Source organism: Mixophyes fleayi, chromosome 4, assembly GCF_038048845.1.
Source record: "Mixophyes fleayi isolate aMixFle1 chromosome 4, aMixFle1.hap1, whole genome shotgun sequence".
Classification (NCBI taxonomy): Eukaryota; Metazoa; Chordata; class Amphibia; order Anura; family Limnodynastidae; genus Mixophyes; species Mixophyes fleayi.
This window is the reverse complement of record NC_134405.1, coordinates 38,225,420-38,249,456: the sequence shown is the minus strand read 5'-3', so window position 1 is coordinate 38,249,456 and position 24,037 is coordinate 38,225,420. Positions and strand designations below refer to the sequence as shown.

Genomic DNA, 24,037 nt, shown 5'->3' with positions numbered 1-24,037 from the left:
GCTGAGACAGTTACCTTTTCTTCTCTATATATATATATTTATTTTTAAAACATGTACATATTGCTTATACCATTAAATAGCTCCTGGGAACAAAATAGTCTACTTAACTTAGAACGTATTAAAAGAAAGTAATGTATTTACAATAAAAAACAATCATATACAAAAACGGTGTCATTGTGCTCTAAGAGCACTTTACCTGGCTAATGGGTTTCTTATCATCATTTATTTATATAGCGCCAACATATTCCGTAGCGCTTTACAATTGAGGACAATATACTTTTTTTTTTCAATCTTTAGTCCATAGAGTGATGATGACTGGGGAGTGGGCAGCGTTTAAATATAAATATTCAATAATTATTATTACATACTCAGTGGCGCAGGCAGGAGGGGTTTCTGGGTCTCTAGAAACCCCCCCCCCTCCGCTAAAAAAGTGCCCTATATAGCGGCACTGTACTATACAGCAGCCGCGGCGCTGTCAAAGAAGCGACCGCGGCGGTGCTGTACCATAGCGGACGCTTCTTTGACAGCGCCGCGGCTGCTGTATAGTACAGTGCTGCCTAAATGGAGCTGATGCACGGCAGCTCTCTCGTTTTTTGTTTTTTTTTCGGTGGAGGGGAAACCCTTCCTTAAAAATGCTCCGTGCACCCCTGATACTTGCCAACTTTTCCTCGTTGGCTTCAGGGAGATCCCGGGGGAGGTGGGCATGCAGGGGCGGGGCTTGACAATTCACTATATTTCGGCCCCGTCCCCTAAACAATTTTCACAATTTGGCCAATTACGGACATTCTGGGAGAGTAGGCAACTATGCGTTAAAGAAAAGCAGCTAATGAATCTCTAGAGACTGAAGTGTCTTTTACAGTTCTGTCTCCATTACTGAAGTCATGTTCTCTTACCTGTCAGTCTTTGATTAAATCTTGGTCTCCATGAAAATGGCCACCTCCATAGGCATCAATACATGGACATAGAACACAATTTCTGAACGGTGTCATCATGCCACAGATGGCGAAGCCAACCACGTCTTGTACTGGCTCAGCATCAGGGAGAATGCCAGACTCTTCAGGGAGTGAGGGAGATCACCCCTATTTCAGGGAGTCTCCCTGACATTCACGGAGAGTTGGCAAGTATGTATGTATTATTATTATTGTTTTTATTTTTATTCAGTGATATGGAGCATGCAATTATAATTCTATGTACTCTGGTGAGGTGTGTAGATGTGTGTTCAAGGTGTTTTTCCTAAATACACAAAAAGCCATATACTGTAATGGGCTAGTGCTAAGTAAACCTTGACATCCCATCCGGCAGATGGTGTTTGCTCATTGACCCTCAAATGTTACCTGTCTTGAGATATAACAGGCAGTCTATAGGATTCAAAGTCATTAGGAGGTAATATAGTTTTACAGCTAGTGCTGTTCATCAGCATTGGCCCACTCCTGTCCTTGCCAGAGTGAGTGACTGAGCACTTTCATTTGTCTTTATAGAGGGATAGATCTGGTATAGATAACCTGTGGCTCTCCATCTGCATTATAAACCAGCTCTGCCCCGCCAGCCTCTGGGTCATTGATGGGAAACGGTAACGCACGTAATTGCAGCATTTTTTGGATGCGTTTTTCATCTGATGTTTTGTCAACTACATGAAATGTTTCCAGGAGAGAGATTATTTTTTTGCATTGTCAGCCATATAAATCTCCACCGTAGAGCGTTTTGTTTGCAACGGAATCATCATCATCAGCTATTTATATAGCACCACTAATTCCACAGCGCTGTACAGAGAACTCACTCACATCAGTCCCTGCCCCATTGGAGCTTACAGTCTAAATTCCCTAACATACACACACAGACAATGAGAGAGAGATTAGGGTCAATTTAATAGCAGCCAATTAACCTACCAGTATGTTTTTGGATTGTGGGAAGAAACCAGAGCACCCAGAGGAAACCCACGCAAACACGGGGAGAACATACAAACTCCTCACAGATAAGGCCATGGTTGGGAATCAAACTCATGACCCCAGTGCTGTGAGGCAGAAGTGCTAACAACTAAGCCACCATGCTGCCCAATGACTGAGTTATACGAGAACCTTCATATTATAAAGGTAAGAAAATTTGCTGTTGAAACATAAAAATGTCTATCTGGGTTTCACCTTTAACCATGGGAAACCTGGTCATTATACTATGCTTCAAATACAATGTTTACTTTGTAGCCATTACAGGTGCTTTCACAAGAACCAACCTTATTGCTAGTATTCTTCTTCTTATTATTATTATTATTAATATTAATATGCTGGATGTATTCAGTAGAGCTGTACAAATGAAGAGGGTACAGGTAATGGATGGTGCTGCTGCCATTGGTTCCTTTCTGACCGGGTCACTATCTGCGTGGAGGTTATCTGTGTGTTTTTGGGTCCACCCCTCCCCTCTAGAATGTAAGCTCTCTTTATGGTCTTATGTGATTTTGTGGGTTGTAATGATGTAGTTTTGTTGTTTGTTCAAACTCCAATTGTATGGGGCTACGGACCCCTTATAAGTAAAAATTAATAACAATAACACAACTTCCACCAGAATGTACTCCATTGTACACAACCTGCCCACACATCCACCTGAATTCAAGTACAAGCGGATCTGAAGAATTGTTTCCATCTGGGTATAAGTATGTTCTAGCTATACGGTACTTGCCATATGTAGACAGGCTGGATACGGTGCAGGATACATAAATGTGTTATATAAAGTCCCATCAGAAAGCATGGGAATTTTTTTTTTAATACATTAACTAAATATAAAAGCAAACCACAGGCACTATGTACCCAAAATAATATTACAGGGTACAGAGAAGTACAGGTACTACAGCAGGATTCACTGCTGTCTAAGGCTGGGTGCAGGCTGCAGGGTTTATCAGCTGATTATGGGGCCAATCACCCTACTGTTCAGCCCGATATCCCATTAGTGTGTACGCTCCAACAATGAACGATTATTGTTCCAAAGCACATTGTATTGTTTCTTTTGATTTTCAAACCAAACTAAAAATCTCGTTCAAAGATGGATGGATGTCGTTCCAGTTCTGCAGTGCGTATGCACTCAGCACCGGCAGTGTCCATAGATCTCCATGGAGTGTGCAGAGTCACCATCTTTTCAGGCGATGGTTATTGACAAGCAGGACAAGAGAACACTGCTGGGCCAGGTGAAGGCAGTATAGGTGCCCCTTCCCCAATCTCTGCCCTCCTTGCTGCTTCTTTTCTTACCTGTGTTTAGCAAGCTGTTGGGGGGAGATAGCTTTACCCCCCGCCCTACAAGGTCATGACTAATATATAACTGGACAAAATCTTGTACCTAATAGAGCTGCAATCACCCAGAACTGGAACGATCCCTCTCGGCTACTCCGTCTCTCTAAATTCATCACCAACATTCAAAACAATTAGAAAATGGAGATGATTGGCTTTAAATACTCTTTTCCTGCCTCCTCTTCTTTGACTAAAGGGTGTGTTTACCCCTCTGAGACACACCCCTTCCTCATCCTGATTCCTCTGTTCTGGCTGGAAAATATAAATACTTGTGTTCTGTTAGGCATCTATATAGACAGTCCATTGTTTGATTCTCTGCAACGCTGTGTAACCCCCCTCTTTATCCACTGTTGTTGTTCTTTCCGAAGTTCTTTTTGTTTGTACCCATTGTTAATAAGTTTTGCAAAAAATATTTTGGATTTAAGAAGAAAAACACACACTCCCCTTGTCAGTCAATGAGGGAAGGAAACTGCTTCTTTTACAGGTGGCGATAGCAATGTCGTACAGATATAGCTACCAAAAACACAGCGCTAAGTCTACTGTAGATAATAGGAAACACAGATTTAAACAACAATAATTAATCATTTAATCCAGCAATTCATAAGATATACAAAAATAAAATGTAATAAAACCCCTCAATCTTGATACAATATAAATCCCCAATTAAAGTGATCACAACCAGGGGTGTGTGTTAGACACCGACACAAAGTTATTGTTAGACTTGTTTTGACTGGTAGCTTGCGGCACATAAATATGGAAGCTGTTATTGGGGAGTGCAGACAATTGTCACTGGAGCCGGATTATCCATCAGACAAAATAGGTTTCCTGCAAGGGCCCAGTTGGCACGGAGGGGCCCTGATTATACTAACCTAATTTTATTTTATTTTTTGACAAACGAGAGGGAGGAAGAGAGTTCATTGTGTCTAGGGCTCTGATTGGTGCATTGTCAATAACTAGCGGAACACTGTGTAAGAACTGAATGTTCCAAGACATCAAACAGCCATTTTCACCCTCTTGGTTGAGCGCTGTAAGCAGGAACCCGGGGTTTCAAATTATTTCCCACTGGTCTGATTTTGCTGTGACCCAATGTCTGTTTTTCAACCAGGGAATAGCTACGTCAGATTAGTATTTTAGGGGACCCTCTCTACTATATGGGGCCCTCAGTTATGACTTTCAGTTAGGTTTTTGGGTGATTTCCTACATTATTTAATACAGTTATGGCTTTAGCAGTTGTGGTAGTGCTTTGCAGTGGCTTTACCAGAAATTAAAGTACAATAGGTACATGGCCACACCCTGCTGTTTGAGCCGAATATTAGGATCTGACTGCGTGAATTAGTGCAATCAGCCGATAACCACACACACACATAACAATCACCAGTACGCAGGGGCGAACATAGACGTAATTTTTAGGGGGGCTATTTTGCATAATCACGCCCCTCCTTCATTCTGATTGTCTGGCCCCGGAAAACCCTACCCACCACCCGCGATTGGCCCCACCCCCTCCATCCCTTTTGATCGGCGTCTTGGACCTAAATTTAAAGGACTTCTACTGCTAGGGGGGGGGCTTTTGCCTGGATCCACCACTGCCAGTACGATGGACTTGTACAGCCCCCCCAGCCAATGTCTTGTTGCTGTCTATAGGATCGCTGATGGTTTTGGGTCCACATAGAGCAGTGTTTAGGCACTTTGGTTGAAAATGTTCAAAAATGTGGTGAGAAAACCACTCTTAAGTCTAATTCAGTCTTCATATATGTAACGCATGTAACGTTACTACTTGTGCCCCCCGCGCTGACGGCAGGTGAGATGAATGTACCAACAAGGTAGGTTGCGTCACCGCGTAGGAGGTCCTGATCAATGATGCGGGTGGCGGCATCATCGATTGGGGCAGGGCCTACAGCGCAAAAGCAGGCGGGAGCCAGAGTCTTTAAAAACTCTGGATTGTCGCATTTTGAGAAGAGCAGACATTTTTAGGCAGGGACCCAGGAGAAGGAAGCACACATTTTCCATAGCCTCTGTAGGGAGTAATCAAGGGGGGAGTCATTATTTTAAGTTCCCCAGTAGAAAAATGGGGGTGCAGGGTGGGTACTATGGGTGGAACGTTAAGAACCCCATAAAGGGACGTGCAGAGCCAGCATCACCAGTGAATGGTACACAGCAAGATATCAAGACTTGTAATTGACTGTCTGCATGCCTACGACTGGGGGAGATTAAATATCTTGAAGAGCCTGTGTGATGCACCTGTGGTCTGTCCTTGTGGAACTACTGATCCCAGCATCAACAGCTGGTATGTAACATGGCGGGAGTCTACGAGTACTGTGCTGGAGTGTGATATAAGGACTCAGCAATAACATCCGCTGAAGAAAATGTGCTGGAGTAGAAGGAGTTTAAAAACGAGTAACGTTTTGCAGCCGCGATGCTTCCCTGTGCTGGAGGAAGAGGAGATGTAATATAGTTTGTTTTATGTATGAACGTAGATAACGCATTGTTTGTACTGCACCAGGCACACACACTGTGTGTATTCAGGGGGAGGGGGTCCTCTGGCACCCACCAGCTAGCCCGGGCAACAAGGTGTGCAGGTAATTGCGTCATAGGCCACCAGGGGCACCATTCATAGCTATTTAACCCCCTAATTGCCCCCCCCTGAGTGGGAATGGGACTCAGCTGCTATATCAACTAATCCTCCAGTGGGAGCTGCTGTGATAGGGGCGAGGTCACTACACTGTACGGCACGTGGATCTGTTTCAAAGCCTATTATAAGAACAAATGTGCACATGTGAACACTCATAATGACAGAGCAGATTTCTGACTTGTTACAACCAGACTGTATACTGACTTTGTTTACGGTCATATATACTACAGGATCATGCCAGCGAAATGACATCAGGCATGTGTGAGTGGAGACATGTCTGGGCACAGACCATGTAGCATTTAATTGGTAATTACTTGTGTGAGGAATTGCTGCACTGCTTTTAGAGGAGATGTAAATCCCCCAAATCATTGTTATATATGTATCTCCAGGATGACACTCTGCGGAAGATCTATCCAACCTTCCAAATAGGAAAAGTGGAGATGTTGCCCATAGCAACCAATCAGATTCTAGCTCTCATTTTTTCCAATGTACTAGGTCAATTATAGCTAGAATCTGATTGGTTGCTATGGGCAACACCTCAACTTTTGCTTCTAGAATGTTTGATAAATGTATTTTATTCTGCTATTGCCACCCTGACACGGAGATAACAGTGCATGTTAAATGGGTCATAATTACCAACTGTGTATGCTTTCCCTCCGAGAGATAACGAAGAGGAAGCGGGGTGCGAGGACGAAAGGGGGAGAGTGTGCATCGAATGGTGTCATTTTGGCCCCGCCCCCAATGAAAGAACGCATACGGAATATGTTGGCGCTATATAAATAAATGATGATGATGATGATGAGGAAGTGGATGAGGAAGACAGGATGCCAGAGAATGGCCTGCTCTCTCGGGAGTCCGGGAGACCTGCCCGGAACGTGGGAGTCTCCCGGAATGTACGGGAGACTCCCACATTCCGGGATAGTATGAAATAGGTTTCCCCAGGCTTTGCATAAACTTCAACGCACAAATGCATGGTCACATCCACCGGTTGTACCAAGCACTTCCAAAGTGTTAGGCAGCCCTCAAACGTTGGAAAACGAAAAAATAAAAAATCTTCTGTGTACCCCAATGTGTTTTCTGACCTACTGGGGTTAAACAACTATTATCGGTTAACCTGCACATACGTCATTATGGGATTAGGAAACTATTGCTGCTCAATAGCTGTTTAGAGACACCTGACGCTCTTCTAGAAAGAGTGAGCTTACGAATGAAAATAAATGATTTGCTATCTGTTTGCTCAAGGATAGGACATACACAGTTTACTATGGAGACTTGCCTTCCATTGACAGAAAAGAGAAGTTACATCACTGCTGGAACGTGCAAAGCGATGCAAGAGTCACGGAGGAGTCGCCACACACATGGCGGAGGTCGGCTTAACCAGTCCACTAGCGACATCGCTGCGGGAGGAGACACTGTGTGGCTATTGGCTCAGACCACAAGATGGCCGCCTCCACCTCAACCTTGTGTCAGCACGAGGAGACAAACTGCAGACTTACAAACCGGCTTAGTTCGGCTTCTTGTGCTCGGATTTAGTCATTATTCACAAATAGGAAACGGCAAACAGTAGGGAAATATTATTACAGGGTGTGTCATTTCTTGGCAGTGAAACGCACTGTAATTGTGTAATGACTGTAGGTTTCAGGGCTGTCTAAATAGGCCAGATAGAGTATTACAATACTCTTTATATAGCAATGTCCTCCCCCACCCCTTCCTTGTATCCAGGGCCGGAGTAAGGAGAGTGATGATGGAGCTCTGGTCCCAGGCTCTCCTTCCAAACTAGATGTCCTCACACATCACCACACACAGTAAATTGCTGTATCCTCTGGGATTCCTTCTGCGTCTTGTACCAAGGCTGCTATAGCATCGGTACAGAAGTATTGACCTTGGATACGACACAGCTCAGCTCTGCTCTCTTGTATCCCCCAAATGTGTTTTATCCAAAAGTGACCAAAAAATTATCTAAATCTGCCAGTTTTAGTGAAAAATGCAGAAGCCAGAACGATACAGATAGGATTTAGTACAAGATGTAGGAGGTTATATTACAAATCATGTCATGTGCCCTTTAGGTCCTCAATCCAGTACTGTTTTTGGAACTATTTATATAAAGGGGGAAAAAATGCTGTCTTGGCCATAGGACAAGCCTGCAGCATATAAACAAAAACAGCCTTGAGAGCATGGATTTATATACACATACAGCAGTGTGCATGTGTTTATCTGTGTGTGTGTGTGTATATATGTCTGCGACCGGGTGTGGGGGGGTAGTGTGTATCCCCACCCTGGGCGTGAGTCATAAGATGCCACATTTCTCAGCAGTGAGTCACCTCTAGCTCTGCCAGCGCACAGCCCTCCGCCTGCCCAGAACGCTCTGCTGGTGAAAGCTGGGCCGTTAGGTGTGAGACTAGTAAATAAAGTGTACTGTGTGCAATGTGGGCTGCCTGTAAGTGTCCAGACAGCTCCGGTGGTGCCCAACTGTGACGTGATGCTCTGCAGAGAGTGCAGGCCTTAGCCCGTACAGACGCTCTGCAGAGAGTGCAAACCTTAGACCGTGCAGATGCTCTGCAGAGAGTGCAGGCCTTAGCCCGTACAGACGCTCTGCAGAGAGTGCAAACCTTAGACCGTGCAGATGCTCTGCAGAGAGTGCAGGCCTTAGCCCGTGCAGATGCTCTGCAGAGAGTGCAGGACTTAGATCGCGCAGATGCTCTGCAGAATGCAAACCTTAGACCGTGCAGATGCTCTGCAGAGAGTGCAGGCCTTAGCCCATCCAGATGCTCTTCAGAGAGTGCAAACTTAGATTGTGCAGATGCTCTGCAGAGAGTGCAAACCTTAGACCGTGCAGATGCTCTGCAGAGAGTGCAGGCCTTAGCCCATCCAGATGCTCTTCAGAGAGTGCAAACTTAGATCGTGCAGATGCTCTGCAGAGAGTGCAAACCTTAGACCATGCAGATGCTCTGCAGAGAGTGCAGGCCTTAGCCCATCCAGATGCTCTTCAGAGAGTGCAAAACTTAGACCGTGCAGATGCTCTGCATAGAGTTCAGGCCTTAGGCCGTGCAGATGCTCTGCATAGAGTTCAGGCCTTAGACCATGCAGATGCTCTGCAGAAAGGTATTGCACGATACTTGTACCATCAGAGCAGGCACTGCAACGCTGAGCTCTCAGTGGTACACTCTGCTATATTTCAAGGATAACAAACCACCAACTAAATAATTTGCTTTGGGTGGAGTACAAAGAGTTAAAATAAAATCTGTGCGCTGACTTTCCTCCTGCGCTCCATACGACGGCTCTAATGGCCCCACGCCACGCTGCGCTCTCTTCTTCCCGCTTGTTCTGAGTGGATGCCCCAAACCTGGGAACCTCACGTTCGCCTAAATCCAGTTTTAAATTTTCATTTTAACTCTTTGTTCTCCACCCAAAACTTTTTTACATTTTTTTTTTGGGTGGAGTTCTTCTTCTTTAAGAGTGAAATAATTATGAGCAAGGGGGGGAGGGGTGCGTGACGCCCTGTAAAGAGGGTAGTGATGCTCTGCGGGCTTCGGCTCTCTCAACGACTTCCTGTCTCCCGACCACAGTCTGCAGGCGTTTCCTAGCAACCAGACACACACACCTTAGCAACAGCTGCGTCGTGGAGGTGACATGGTTCTCTGCATAGCCTGCCCTGTTTGTTCCATATCTATGGAGATGGCACAAAATACACTGCGACGATCACCCACACTGTACCACAGCGTGCCGCAAAATAAATCAATAATTCATAATATGACTTCGCCTACCTTACAAACTGCCCTTTGGCTGTCAAATTGCTGTTTATCACTTTCTCCAGAACAATAAAGTGAATTTATCTTGTTTTTATACACAAGTTGCGACTAGGTGAGGTTGAGGCCTGCTTCATTTTCATATTGTAACTGCAGGTTTCAGTCAAAGCGCAACTCAAGCCTGAACATGGCGGAGTCGGCCATTTGTAGGGCTGCACTAATATTGATTAGAATGCAGCCAATCGGGTTACTTGGAGCCAGTGACATCACTGAGGCGCTTCCAGCTTTTAAAGAAGACACTGGTCGCTAGTGAGTTGCTGAGAGGTTGTCCCATAAATATTGGTTCAGGTTACAAAATGGCTGCCACCAATTGCAATTGTTGCACTTTGACATGGACTTCTGACCAGGCCTGGGACACCCCAAAGACTGGCACAAGAATAAATTACTATTATATTCCATGGTAATTTGGTTATTTACTTGGTTAATCCTGTGCCTGTCTAACTACTATAGACTTGAAACTAGATAAAGTCCTAGGAACTGCTTTGTAGAATATACAATCATACACAACCATGATGGTGCACAGTCTATAAAGCTTATCTCCATAAACGAAGTGCCAAGATTAAATGATATTTTCGAGGGACACTTTTTCTGTTGTGCAGGTGCCCGTCTGCACTCGATGTACACAGCCCATATACGCTGCAAATAAGACCATTGTAGCAACATGGATGGGCCAAAAAACACTGCTGGCTAGATTGACTAAACTGCGGGTTTGAAAAAGTGGAGATGTTGCCTATAGCAACCAATCAGATTCTAGTTATCATCTATTTAGTACATTCTACAAAATGACAGATAGAATCTGATTGGTTGCTATAGGCAATATCTCCACTTTTTCAAACACACAGTTTAGTAAATATACCCCCACATCTCATCAGGACCTATCAGATGTGGGTCAGAACAGGCAGTAAATGTGGTTGAACAATGGCCGCATCTGACCCCGGTGCCATAATCGTCGTTGGATATGGCCATTCAGCCCAATCCTCGACTCTTTCATGTAGGTTTGAGTATTGCCAAACCTGACAGAGATCCAGACACTCATCAGTCAGCGACCGGATGGATTTGTGTATGACCAGCTTAAGGGCCTTTACTAGCTGGAATTTGTGCTATACACGCTATGTTCATGTTTGTCATGTGGTAACGGAGGATATAATTGCTGCTTCTACTATATGTGGAAAACACTGTGCTATATTCACTAATATACCGGCTGAAAGACTCACACTTTGAATAAACATAACAAATTATTATATGCTGGTGAATAGTATGATGATGAATTTCAAGTATTACATACTGGTTTTTTTTTACAGGCAATAATATCCATTACTGGATATCATCATCACCATTTATTTATATAGCGCCACTGATTCCGCAGCACTGCACAAAGAACTCACTCACATCAGTACCTGCCCCAATGGAGCTTACAGTCTAAATTCCCTAACACACACACACACACAGACAGAGAGGGTCAATTCTGAGAGCAGCCAATTAACCTACCAGTATGTTGTTGTCACCAGCGGACTTTGCTCCAATGCCAATTGACATCTCGGTGATTAACCAATCACTGTGCAGGGTGTGGGATCATCTTACTCAATCAAAATCTGATTGATTTGATCATATTTGATACGGTACGGTGGATAATTGGGTTGAACTACATTGCTGCCTTCATACTAACTGGGCAAATAAAACCCAGCATCCTCCCTTATATTATAGCCAACAATGGCATATTGCACCCACAATCACGAACACATTATACTCCGCAATCATTTGGGCATCATTTTGGGCAGCACGGTGGCTCAGTGGTTAGCACTTCTGCCTCAGCGCTGGAGTCATGAGTTCAATTCCCGACTATGGCCTTATCTGTGTGGAGTTTGTATGTTCTCCCCGTGTTTGCGTGGGTTTCCTCCGGGTGCTCCGGTTTCCTCCCATACTCCAAAAACATACTGGTAGGTTAATTGGCTGCTATCAAATTGACCCTAGTCTGTGTCTGTCTGTCTGTGTGTGTGTGTCTGTGTGTGTGTGTGTGTTAAGGAATTTAGATTGTAAGCTCCAATGGGGCAGGGACTGATGTGAAAGAGTTCTCTGTGGAATCAGTGGTGCTATATAAATAAATGATGATGATGATGCTCTTCATCTGGTCCCCTAGTCTTCAGAGAATGACAGCACAGTATCCATTCATTCATACTTGTCACACTGATTACAACCGCCTTGTTATAGCTATCCACATGTCCTTACAAATTTTGTTATCTTCTGTGATTTTGAAATAAAACATTCTGTCTCAGAACAAACAAATGAATTATTCCTTCTACAGCACTCTCTACATTTATTCACTGGGACATTCATTAGCAGTGGGTGTATAAGTATGTATGTTTGAGTATGTGCAGATGTGTGTGTGTGTATTATGAGTTTGATTCCTGACCATGGCCTTATCTGTGTAGAGTTTGTTATCCTCGTGATTGCGTGGGTTTCCTCCAAGTGCTCTGGTTTCCTCCCACACTCCAAAAACATACTACTAGTTTAATTGGCTGCTATTAAACTGACCCTAGTCACTCCCTCTGTGTGTGTGTGTGTGTGTTAGGGAATTTAGACAGTAAGCCACAATGGGGCAGGGACTGATGTGAGTGAGTTCTCTGTACAGCGCTGTGGAATTAGTGGCGCTATATAAATAGCTGATGATGTGTGTGTATATATGTTTGTGTGTGTGTGTGTTTGTGTGTGTATGCGGTTGGCAAAGTTTTAATAACCGTCTGCTCACAACTTCCGTTTCACTTTCTCACAATCTCCCTGTTGCTAGGAAACCAAACACTGAAGTCACAACAAACAGTGTGCGACTGTCTGCATTGTGCTGCCGGATTCTGAGAAAGCGAGCTGATGTCTGTGTGGATGTTACACTCTTTATTTGTGGACCCTGAAGGAATAATAGATACACTGTTTACATTAAAAAAAGAACAGATTATCATCATCTTTCCTTATATTAACTGTGGGTGTCTTTGTATGTAAACGGACGCACACACATGTCATGCATGAAGGACAGATAAGTATTTAGTGACCAAATTCCTGTCTAACAACAATTTCTCTACATATAATGTATTTGAGATCACTATATATATTAGAGCGTGATCTCAGCAGGAAAGCACATGTGTGTGTGTGTATATATATATATATATAATGTCACCACTTATATCTGGAAGTAGTGATGTCACACCTGATACATATAATTTATAGCAGTGATGTCACACGACTGGTGGTGAAAGTGTTCCGTGATGGAACGTGTAAATGTCAGTGAAGGTAAAACACACCTGGATATGGGGATCACCTCATGCAAGCAGCTGAATTTTGTGTATATTATTATTATTATTTATTTTTTATTATTAATCATCATAAAGATGTTGATAATAACAATAATAATAATGATGATGATAATAATGATGATGATGATGATGACAATAATAATGATAATAATAATAATGATGCCATATGATCACATAACTCCCTTATCTAATGCCTTCATACTTCTCACTAGGGTTAGGGTACATTATTATATGTACAATGCATATGTTAGAGGCAGAGGTGGTCACACTGTGGCTGTCCAAGCTGGTGTAGAACTACATATCCCAGCATTGACTGGTTGGCAGAGGCATACTGGGACCTGTAGTTACACACCTAGTACCTTACCAGTGCTGGCTGTGAGTGTGAGCTCTGCGGGACACTGAATGCTCTCTCCGTGCCGGGCAGTGAGGGGTTAACGAGGACTCCGGATGTGAGGGATCCCCGGGCCCCGCCCTCCCGCCTGAGCTTTGTTGTGCCGTCGCCATGGTGACGGGCGGCCAGTGACGTCACTGGGGCGTGGAGCCGGGGTCCTCCTGAGCTACTGTTTGTAGCGTTGTCTGTACACACAGAGCGGGGTGATGGCTCCTCCCCCTCCTCCTACCAGGGCAGGTCCCCCGCCTCCCTCCTACCAGGGCAGGTCTCCCTCCTCCTGCACCAGCCCTCCCTCCAGCTCATGTTGCACTATCTGGAGTAGGGATGACGCAGATGTCTGGTTATAAAGGGATTTCCCTATGTCTGGGAGTCAGTGTGAGCAGAGGGCTGCTGGGTGCAGGAGCTGGCTGCTGCTGCTGGGGTGTGCAGGAAGGAGACAGAGGACATGTGGTGAGTATTGCACTGTGCACAGTCTGTGGAGGATTAAAATATGATCATGTGGCTCATGCAACCTGCAATTCTCTAGCTGTTGTGGGACTACTAGTCTCAGCCTGCCTTGTTATCCTTTGGCTGATGGTGCAGGCTGGTTCTTGTAGTTAACCTGTCATATATATATATATATATATATATATATATATAATAAATTATGTGTGTGTGTATACACACACACACACACACACACACACACACACACACACACACTTATTTGTGTTTTTTTATTTTAAATCCACTGATCGTAATAGAGTATACCACAACCCACATCTCCGCTTGCAGCAAACTGATTTATTGCCACTATCTGATTGTCAGCATTGGGAGGGAAGTGATGCTGATCCTCTGCATGCAATTGCCACTTCTCCCAAGGCATCAAGTGGTTGGAGATGAGAAGTGTTTCAGAGTCTTCTATAATGTCTGGCCAAGAGCTGTGCCTTGTGGAAATATTGTGGTCTGATTTCTGGTCTCTTAAGTCTGCTTCCAGTATGTTGTTCTGTGTAATCTTGTGTCTTCTAATGCACCGGACGTGTCTTACAAGTTGTGTCACAGGCTGACAGGACCACAGAGCAGCATTACACTGGAGGAACGTTTTGTAATCTGGGTGGATTTAGTGACTCAGGGAACGGTTCCAGGGATTGAGCGCCACATTTGAACAATTTTTAATAGAGCTGACGTGTGTCCTATCCTGGGCTGCTGTGTCAGGGAACGCGTTGTGGTTTATAAAAGGCTTGTCTTGCCAGTATTATACGGTGTGTTCACACAGTCGGATGGAGTTACTATATATATATATATATATATATATATATATTCCTCTTTCTATTTTACTGCTTTCTATAGAGGTCATGGAACACTAAGGAAGAAGCAGAAGTATGTGCTTGTTACAAAAGCTTCTAACCCACAATGTATAAAGTGTCTATAACTGTACTCAGTAGCTCAACTGTTGGAGCATGGAGCCGTCGTGGGTGGTCTCCCCAGTCCTCATACCACCAGCTGTATTTTGTGCAAGCCCCGGATTCCCTTTTGCTTTATCTAGTAACTGTATGTTATTTATTGATGGCTATGTGTGTGTGTGTATGTCTTTATCTCTATCTTATAGATCACATAGTGGAGTCACAGGCATAATATGCCAGACCAGCGACTTACCTCTACTCTTTCACATGGAAGTTGCTGTGGTATTATAGCCTTCCCTATAAAAGCATACTTTAGTTTAATTATACATACTCCCTGTGCATTAGGGAGCGCTTGGAAAGACTTGCGCAATGTTATTGGTTGTTGAACGGAAAGGGCGTCTATCGGTGCCTGAGGGTTTGAGGTTGTTGTGTTATTACCATTTGATTGGCCTTTATCTACAACTAGTCGCTTTAAACCTTGCCTGTTATGTGTAAGGCTGCCCACACACACTTTACACTTAGGCTGGGTACACACTACAGAAAATGTCTCCCAATTCAATATCCGTAGCGATTTTACCAAGGACTGAAAGCCCTGATCAGCAGCCGATTCCTGTGTACTCACTATACACGTTTTACACAATTTTCCCTCAGATCTGTGCTCTTCATCTGTGATAACCATCGGCAGAAAAGCTCGTGACTCTGCACACTCCATAGAGATCTATGGACACTGCCGGTGCTGAGTGCGTACACTCTGCAGAATGGGAACAACATCTTTGAACGAGATTTTTAGTCTGTTTATAAAACCAAATAAACGAACAATGTGCTTTGGAATGATGATCATTCATCGTTGGTGCGTACACACTGATGCGATATTGGCCGAACGGTCGTTTATTGTGTGATTGGTGCAATAAACGGCTGAAAACCCTGTAGTGTGTACCCAGCTTTACAGTAAGTCATTCATTGACAAAGTGATGGAAATTCAGTTGAACATCTGCAGACTACAAGTAGTAATCTTCATCTGCTACACCCAGGAACTGCATTCACTGTCTCTCTGCCCCGGGCAGTGTAACTTGCTGATATTTAATTCTCTCTATTGTCTGTCACTTGCCTCTCATGCTTTAACCTTATGAAACCCGCAGTTTCCCAACCTGTCTTTCTTACTATGGCGTTCTTAGATTTACAACATCTTTTATCCACATAGCCCCCTTCCCACTCCCCTCTAACACATCTCCATTATTTAATTGCACTATTCTCAACTTGTCAGCCCGGTTGGTGATCTATATCCAAATCCAGGTGTCCTCCCCACCCCCCCCCCCCCCCCCTCTCTCTCCCTCTCCGTACACGTCATTGTGAGTATGCTCGCTATAGAAATCGTCAAACCTCAACCATATCAGCTGTCTGCCATCGCTTTCAAGATCCTTTAAATGGCCACTATACAAATGCAGAAACCTCCATCCATCACCTCTCAAACAGCCTCAACCTTCTAGCACCTGGCTCACACAATCAGATCCTGCTACCTGCAGCCCTTACACATGGCGGTGTCCATTTCACCCACACCTCCAGGAGGTGGGGGTCGGACTCATTCCGTTGTTGCACATTCAGATTATCCCCACCTGTTTCAACACTCTCGTTTCCATCTTTTCTGCGCTGCTGAAACTTTGTGGTGCCTTCTAAATAAAAGATAATATTACCCAACTACCCAGATACAACTCCTCCTCTATGGTCCATCGTGTCACCAACCAGCCCCAACGTCCCGGCTATCTTCGTTGAATGACTTCAACATTACGACTTATGGTCTCCTTATGGCCCCAAGCTACTCTCTAAGCTTTCGACTCTTCGTAAGGACCACTGATATAATCTTGTCTTCTCCTGACTTTGATCAGTTTGACTACTTAAACACTCAATTTCCTTCCTCAGATCGCCAGTTTAAGCTCTTTGCACTCTGACTACACCAGACTTGTGGATACCTGCAGAGACTTTACATTCCTTAATATCTCCTGTCCGGATATGTCTGTCCTGCATCTAAATCACACAGAGGCAACAAGTCTGGATCAAACTGGGCCGATAAGATGCTGCTTTGGGTTCTAGTATTTCCTCTATGCAGGCGATACCCAGATTTAGGGATCCTCTCCGTAGCTCTCGCCATCTATGTTGGCCCGTGTTACTGAATGTCTCTCTGCCAGTTTATCATGGATGTCCCTTCGCTGCCACAAACTCTAATCTTTCGAAAACCAAGCTAACAATATTACCACCACTCAATGGAATCTGCCGACCTGACCCGACAAACCAACAATGGGCACTGCAAATGCCATACAATTCCCTTTAATCTCTAAGTTTAGAATGTATCCCACATACACTGCAAAACGTCCTTCAGAATAAGAGATCGAGCTGATGTGGTTTAAAACAAAGGGCTGTTCATACATAGAGCAGGAAGGAGCTGGGGGCCACAGGTGAAGACATAGGGGGCCCTCCTGCCCCCCACCCCCATCAATGCAATAAGCCCTACTCCCCAAGCACGCTGCCTAGGTGTCCTCCTTGACTCAGGCCTGTCCTTTGCTCCCCACATCCAGTCTGTATACACACACATGACACTATTAACTTGTGAATTTATAATCTGTTGCGTTAACTATTGCACTTCCCTTATTGGTGCCCCCTTCTCCGGCATACCTAGGGCCTGATTCACTAGGGATCTTAACTTGAGAAACTTATTATTTCAGTCTCCTGGACAAAACCATGTTACAATGCAAGGGGTGCAAATTAGTTTTCTGTTTTGCACATAAGTTAAATACTGACTGTTTTTGCATGTAGCACACACATACTTGATAGCTTATATGTACACTGAAATTTAAAGTTGATATTTGTGTGTTACATGAAAAAACAGTCAGTATTTAACTTATGTGCAAAACAGAAAACTCATATGCACCCCTTGCAATGTAACATGGTTTTGTCCAGGAGACTGAAATAAGAAACTTCTTAATTTAAGATCCTTAGTGAATCAGGCCCCCTAATGTTGTTTTACTGCTTCAGTCTCTGTCCCTACATTGGTTACTTCTATCTTAAAGAGAGTCCGATGTGAATCTATATTGGAAGGTTATAGTGATGCACCTTCATCCAAATTTACTCTATGAACAATCAATAATTTTAATATAAGGCTATATGCCATATATAGCTCTTATGTATTTGGCGCTGATGCTCTGAACTTAACTAATGCCGTTAATAGCCTTTATGTTCTAGATATATTTCTCTGAATAAGAGATTACATTTTTGTTGTTGGGAGGTTTTTTTTTGGGGGGGGGGGGGGGGGGGGTTTATTGGTATTTATGTTTTAGCTTAAGCTAATGTTGACACGGCTGTTTTTGATTGGTGCTTCTCAAGAACACTCAAAGTTCATTACTGCTGGTAAATAAGACTGTGTACTTGGATCACCAGTGAATGTTTGTCCTGTCTCTCGCACTTCCTTCCATGTCTGCTGGTGTCTCTCATTGAAGTTGGACTATAAAACATCCCAGTACGCTGGTGGTCTTTATCCTGGGCCTTATTACAGTAGATCAAACTTCCTTCCAGGCTAGAGCTCCACCTGCTGGTCAATTACCAAACTCGTGTCTGTGACCGATGCGCCTATTGGCCCAAGTCGGTATAAAGTGGGCATAGAATCGCCACTCCAACTAAGGGTAACGCTACGTAATAAGCCCCTTGATTACCTCTTATTTAGGATTATTTGTCCTCTGTCCTTAATCTTCTCTCTGCCTTCCTTATTGATGCTTTTCACTTGCTTTTGGGCTGTATCATTTTAAATGGTCCATTTCTGTGATCCTGACAATGGAACAATATCTGGGATCTTCTCCTAACCGTCTTGGTCAGGCCTGTCCAACCTGTGGCCCTCCAGATGTTTGTGAAACTACAAGTCCCAGCATGCCCTTCCAGCTATCAACTGGTTGTCTACCAGCAAAGCATGCTGGGGCTTGTAGTTTCAAAACACCTGGAGGGCCACAGGTTGGACAGGCCTGGTCTAGGTAGGTGCTCCTTGATTGGCTGCCTCGAGTTCTTTGCCAAGGTGTGTAAGCCAGTCTCGTATGTAAGAGGTTTATTTTAATTTTTAATTTTTATTTTTTTCAATCGGCATCCTTATTTTTTATTTGAAATGTTGGAGTTTGGTTTTAGAAGGGGAAACTCTCTTAATCATTCCCTGAGGCTAGGAGCTGACAACCCAAGGAGGAGTCTCGCACTGAGCTCACGCCACATTTTGCTTCAGGTAACTGAAGTTGTCATGTGGGGGGAGGGGGGCAGTTTGGAAAGAGGGGGGAATTTATCTAAAAGTGAAGACTCCCTCCCCCAGGCCCTCTTTAATTACACAGATGGTAACTGAACACAACTGCAAAGTGACTAGTTCACACACTCACATAATTGTCTGTCCTGCCACGGGTGATTGTCATGATGGTTAAATATTTGCTGCAGCCCGACAGCTTATATATGAATAAAAAACAAGTATTTGTGTGTGTGTGTGTGGGGGTTGGTTAAATATAAAAGTTACTACTAACATTTATAAAGCTTCAGGGGCTGTGATTGGAGGTGGGTGAGGGGACTCCTGGTATGCACAGCAGACTTCCTGTCAGTAATCCTGTTGCATCAGATGTCTGGCAGCCTCTCTGTCTCACATCGCCTGCTCTCAGCAGCACACAGGGGGAACCACCTGACTGAAACCTCTCCAGTCCTGCCAACATATAGCAGACTTTACATAGAGAATGAGAGCTAGCCTTAAGAAGCCTGGAAGGCAGTCTGATTTGCTTATAGTCTTTAAAGGACCTCCTGAAATTAAGAATAGAAGCTGATTTTATAGAAATGCTTCTGATTAAAATATGCAGATATATAGGTAATACCAGGGGCCCTATATCAAGCATTACAAATATTGAGTGGTTTCCACTCATCTCCAGTTCTCATAGTCCTGACGCCCGCTGCTGGGTCAGACTTCCAGGTACTTATCAGAACTGTTGGCGTTTGTGGAGGGGGAGATATTTCCCAACGCACAGCAGTCTTCCTGTCTGTAATACCATTGAAGAACACTGTAGTTGGCTCCTTATATCATCTATTGCAGGAACACCTGATAACAGACCTATGCAGCTTAGTATTGGGCCTCCTGCACACAGACCCCAGACAATGAGGAGAGGGGTGGTTGGATTTGAATTGATTGTCATCCTGCATTTCTTATGGAGAAATGCACTGTTCTGTCATGAGATAAGATTTCTAGTTTCTGAATATGGATCAACCTGTATTGTAGGATTATTGCAGACCCATTTCATAACCGCTGGAGACACAAAGTCCCAACACGCCTTTGTCTGGCAGGGCATGCTGGAAACGGTAGTTCCACAAGCAGTTGGAGAGGAACACGTTGTCTATTAGTTTCATTACATGAGTAATGTTTACAGGTTCTTTCTCATTATTAAAAGATAATACACTTGAAGGAAGGTGTGCACTATATACATAAGGTTATTTTTTTTTTTTCTCTCTTTCCCCCCCCCCCCCCCCCCCCCTGTATTTTATGTATAGTACAACATATATTTAAGTTGAGGAAACTTGTCTAGTGTCAAAGTTGTTGCTGAATATTCCGGGCATTGGCTTGGAACATCAGTGTCTTTGTTGCCCACAAGCCCCTTATCTCCCCTGAGGCCTCCTGTAAAATCTTATGGAGAAGTAATAAGTCTCAACACAATGGGATTTGGGTGTTGCCTAGTGGCTGGGGGCAAGTCTCATGTAATTGGGTTGGTAGTTTGGGGGGAAGCTGGTAGAATGTCTGGGGGGGGGGGGGAGAGAGGAGTCACAGGCCCAAAATATGCTTTTCCTATTTGTGTGGGTTTCCTCTAGGTGCTCAGGTTTCCTCTCACACGTTAAAAACACACTGGTGGGTTAAATGGCTGCTGACAAAATTAACGTGTGTGTGACTAAGCTCCAATGGGACAAGGACTTATGTCAATGTCAAATATTTTCTGTACAGCTCTGTGGAACTAGTGGCGCTATATAAATAAGTGAGCCTGAAATGGTCTTGTATATACTTTACCTTGTACTGAGCACTCGTCGCATATACTTTACCTCATCAGTCTTCTCCCCAGAAAATTTTGCCAGCCAGGTGGCATTAAGAGGCAACCAGATGGGGGCAGATGTAATACTTTTTGTAACAATAATGAAAAATGTTGGAGGTTATTGCCCCACACCTGCCAGGACTGGTCAGACTGGTGGTCAGTGGTCTATCACACCTGTTCTAATAGAAGAAACAATGGTTTATTCTATTATAATAGGACTCTGTTGGGCTCGAAGAGCCGGGTGACAAGTAAAAACAGCCGGGTGCACCTGGGAAATGGGTGTTGGGGAGAACGCTGCTTATACTAAGTGCATGACGTGGTCCTGCCTATACCTTAACTCCTACCAACATTATAGGGGTTTGATGTTTAATAATTTTCCCAAAGCACCACCCCCATAATGGCTTTCAGTACTTGTGGTGCTGAGTTCTACTGTGAGGGGGGTGGGATGGAATTTTCAAAGTAAAACCTGGGTCCTCGATTTCAGGCTATCCAGGGGGTCCCCTGAAGTCTTGGGTGTGCCCCTAGCGCTGCTTGGGAGTAGCAGAAGTAGTCTGGAAAAGATTATAGAGTGTTGTCCAACACCAACATATTCCTGCCAGCCGTGGCAGGAAGCCCAGTGCATGCCATACCCCAGGTCAGTAACCTGTTGGCACTGGATAATTCTGTCTAAGATTCTATGGAATCTTTAAGATTCCTATTTAGGCTTCTGAACCACAGGGAATTCCGCTGAATAGCGAACAGGTATCATTCATGCAGTAACCTAATTATCCTATGTGTTCCCATGTGACTCTGTAATAACCCCTCTCTCCTTTGTCGTGCACAGCCCAGCGGAGCATCACAGCCTTCTTCTACGTCCTCCTGACCTAGTGTTGCTGTCGGTCGGGGATTCCTGGAGATGGGATTTTATTATTGAGGCAATAAATCACATTGCCAGGGATTTCCAACTGTAGGCGTCCCTTGCAGCAGATCGCCTTCGCACTCTTGAGGAACCGCAGCACATTTTGCTCTGCAGCAAGGAAACGGCAGAACACTGGCCAGGACATTCTTGTCAGTATGTATCTTAAGGATCACACAGGTATATATACCCCCCCCCCCCATCCTGACAAGGTAATATAATGTGTCTGTGGACCTGTATGCTCTGCAGAAAGTCTACTGCCTGGGAGAAACGCTCTGCAGACCGTCTTCCACAGAAGTGTCTGAGGCTCAGGGCTTAGCTGGCCTGTGAACACTGTCTGATCTCTGCATGTTCACAGTGGCTAAGTTCCGCAGCTATGGCACTGCCTCTCCCCCTGGACCTTGGTGGCTCCTCGTGGATATTTCTGGTGCGGACTCCTGTGCCTACTGAGCTGATAATTGGTGGTTTGACCTGGCTCAGTTCAGCAGGACAGGAGTTGGGGCCAAGAAGCTTCAGATTGAGCCCATTATCGTATGGTTCATGTGGTTCCTTGTACGCCTTAGCAGAGCAGAGGACTATTTCTGCTTACAGGCAAATGGTTGGACATATAACACATAGATTCTAGATTACCAGCTCATCAATGTTTTGTTTTATAAAAAAAAATAACTTCTTGTACATATATGATTGCCTCACTTTCTAAGCACGCAAATATGTCTGCCTGCCTTCTAGGACCATAAAAAAATAACACATGTAAGAAAATGGGGTGCAGTATTATGGTTCTGGCATGGGAGAGATGTAAAACAAATCTATGTCTAGTAACTAAATGTATAATGTATCAGAATACAGTATAGTGAGTGATGGAGATACTCGGGTACATTTTTGTTGTATATAAGGTTGAAAAAATATTTATCAGCATGTACACTATGAATGTGTAAATAAAATGTGTCATTTGTAAACTTGACTGAGTGACTTTGTTTTTTTTTTTTTGTTTTTTTTAAATGTTAAAAGCTGTTGAATATATAATATATTTACAAAGGATTTGCACAAAATGATAAATCAATTACCAATCCCAGGATGTTTATTTCTGAAGTTTACAATGTAAATTTTCTGTTTATAAGCAGACTGTGTATTAAATGTGCTTAGATGATGGGATATGTAACAAAATGACCTTTCAAAGCAGGGGTTAAAATGTCCCTCTTGCCCATCAGTTCAGTAACCAGTATATGTGGAATAACGACCAGTAATGCTCGTTGGAAGGCTGCACGTGGCCGCCATATTAGAGTGCAAGCTCATATGGTGAAAGCGATTTGTAACATACCGCCTTATCTTCTACTTACTCTTATGTATAAGCAGCCTCCATACCAGTAGAGGCTGCAGTAGGTGTATATCGTAACTTCAATGTTCCTAGTACATTCTTACTGAGACATGAGGTACTAGCTCGTTAACAGGCTGAATGTAGCTTGTGCCCCACGATGGCCGCCTCCTCCGGCTGCAGCTCACCTCCACTTTACCTCAAGTTCTTACTAATCTATCTGGTGCAAGCTGGAACAGACCCTAGTTCAGTGTTAGCTAACCTGGGACACACCAGGTGGTGTGAAACTACAAGTCCCAGCATGCCTTGCCAATATATAGCAGCTTATTGCTGGAAGGGTATGCTGGGACTTGTAGTTTCACAACACCTGGAGTGTCACAGGTTAGCTAACACTGCCCTATTTATACCAGTGCTAGACTTGTATAGTACATTTGCCTGAAACGGTTTCCAATTTCACAGAAAATTCTATAATCTACATAATTTACCACAAAGCAGAATGAGGTGACAGACCGAATTTACAAATACAATGTGGAAAGACTGTAGCACTCTCAATGAGCAGATCCAATTAGCGGGAGGTTCCCTAGTAGCCTTGTGTGCACACAACCATCCATTGTGGTAATGAAAACTTTGCACATTGTTTTGCTCTGAGGTGCCAGGATCATTACACCTGATGCTACTATAGCACTTCACAGATAATTGAATCAGCCCTAAAGATTGTATTGTTGGAACTTCACACCTCTGCTAAACTTCTGTCCTGTAACAAAGTGCTGGAGAAGACTGCCACCTGCTGGCCATTTTTGGAAAGTTACTGACGGCCTTTGCCTTAAAATGCACTTTAATGGTCTGATTCAATTCCAAACGCAACTTGCGTGTTAAGTTGGGTACACACCTATGCAATTCTTGCACAGATCACACGATTCACAACTATTTGGTCAGATATTGCATTTGTCTACACTCCCACCATCGTTTTATCG

General features: G+C 44.0%; 1 long non-coding RNA gene across 1 annotated transcript; it reads left to right on the top strand.

Annotated features, from left to right (window-relative positions):
* Nucleotides 1–13,727: 13,727 nt before the first annotated feature.
* LOC142149745 (uncharacterized) lies at nucleotides 13,728–22,712 on the top strand. The gene is made up of 2 exons (XR_012690884.1): nucleotides 13,728–13,850; nucleotides 21,680–22,712. It is a non-coding gene; the product is annotated as an uncharacterized LOC142149745 (long non-coding RNA).
* Nucleotides 22,713–24,037: the final 1,325 nt, after the last annotated feature.